The following is a 2024-nucleotide window of genomic DNA, read 5'->3' on the forward strand; positions in this document are numbered from 1 at the left end:
CTAAAATCTGAACACTTTGGTCGACCTTAACATTCGACATTTCATATAGAAGCGCATAATTAAAATGGCAAACGTTGTAAATATCAATTCTGTAACTTTATTTGTTTAAAAGATATATTAAATTTAAATTATCAGTATTTTCAGTTAAGCATCACATCATCATTTCTTCCTCAAAAAACAAATTGAACGATGACAGCATGACACCTTATTGAATCATTAGGTAATAGAATGTTTGTTGTAAATTTTAGTGCATAATACTTACTTTTGTTGTTTATTTATTTATTTATCAGAAAGCACATTGGTGCAAGAGGTACAGCTCGGCTGGAGACACCAACGCGTACAGTTCGGATACAGACGCGAAAGCGGACAGTCGTTGTTTAGGCAGCTAGGAAGTGAAACGACTTTGAAAATTTCGCTTTATGTGTTATCGCGGGACTTAGTCTCTGAGCGGTGAGCAGCGGCGCGCCTGGTGTGAACCCTGCATAGTTCACGATGAGACTGAATGATCGAACTGTGTCAAACTGATATGCGCTCGACTGTAACAGTAACTCTAAATACGACCACTTTCGCTATTAGTTTTCTTTCTGAATAAACATTATTCTAACCAAATCTTAAGTGTGTGACCTACATCATTTTTGGGTAGTTAAGTTACGTCCCGATATTATTATTACTGTTATTATGTGATATGTTAACTTCGTGTTTCGCAAACTTGCTGTCAGCTAGACAATTTAGCCAAAGGGTCACAAGTGTATAGTTTAGGGTGTGTAATGCTACGCTTGCGGTTCAACCCCTAAACGAGTCTGAGCCAAGACATTTCAACGAAGAGGAACCGCATGTGAGCCCAAACATCTTTGAGATGTTAGCTCGCAACGTGTATAAGTTCTGTGATTCAGATAAGATAGTATGTGGGTATCTTGGGGAAAAATATCATGAAAGGAGTAAGCGTCCCAGGAAAATGAGTCCAGCAGTATGTATAGCCTACAAGAAGCAGGGGACTGATGTCAGGCGGGCGGGGAGTGGGAGGGGGTGAAGGAACAGCAATCGGAAAGAATTGTCTTACTTATTAAATGCTACTGAAAAGACAAATAGAAAGGACAGATTACGGGTAATTACAATAACGCAATGAATAACTCATGATTAAACTAACAAATAGTTAAAATACTTCCCTCAAACTCGCTTCTAAACGATTAAGAGCTGAATTGCGTGGTACAAAATTTAAAACGGCGCTGTGCTTGCTTGGCGAAAGACAGATGATTAATTATGCTACTCAGACAAATCACTCAACTGACACGCTGTTCTCCTCCGTCTACGGGAAGTGACAATAGTGCGAGTATAAAACACCTGTAGACCCTTGTACACCCTCGACAGTTAGACGATAGCTATAAGGATATGCTCAAAGTGTCTGTACTAGAGGTGATCGTTACCCTAGATACAGCCTTTAGATATACAGTGCGTACAGGACAACCCATGCGATATTTAATTAAGTTCCCTGTTCCCGAATTAGTAAACAGAATCAGTTAAAACAGTGAAAAGTTCGACCTGCGTAGACAAGTTTACTGAGTTAATTAAAAAAATGCGTAGAGGACGAGAAAAAGTATCAGACTTACAACAACTATACAAATAATTGGTAGTCACACACGGGCGCGTGGCCTTTGCTCATACAAAACTGTGGCCACAACGTTACTTTTATACCCATCACCCGCCATTCAGTCGTTAACAATAGCACAACTGAGTGCAATGTGCAGTGCGACGGTGCCTACAGGAATTACAGAAGCTGTCAGAATAACAGAAATTCGACGTAATCTGTATGCAAGAAACGTACTAAGTACGAGGAAGGATCTGTAACATGTCTGCAATAGCGCAAGTCATAACGCAAGAGAGGTGCCCAGTTGCAGGAGTAATAGTACTCAACTGGGGATTAAAAGTAACGAAAATGACTCAGTTGTGCGATGAGCACACCGTAGTCGTCGAAGTTATTATTCCAGATACCAGATGGTTTATTTTCAGAATGTATTCCCAATACA

The sequence above is a fragment of the Schistocerca piceifrons genome, chromosome 1 (assembly GCF_021461385.2).
Source record: "Schistocerca piceifrons isolate TAMUIC-IGC-003096 chromosome 1, iqSchPice1.1, whole genome shotgun sequence".
NCBI lineage: Eukaryota > Metazoa > Arthropoda > Insecta > Orthoptera > Acrididae > Schistocerca > Schistocerca piceifrons.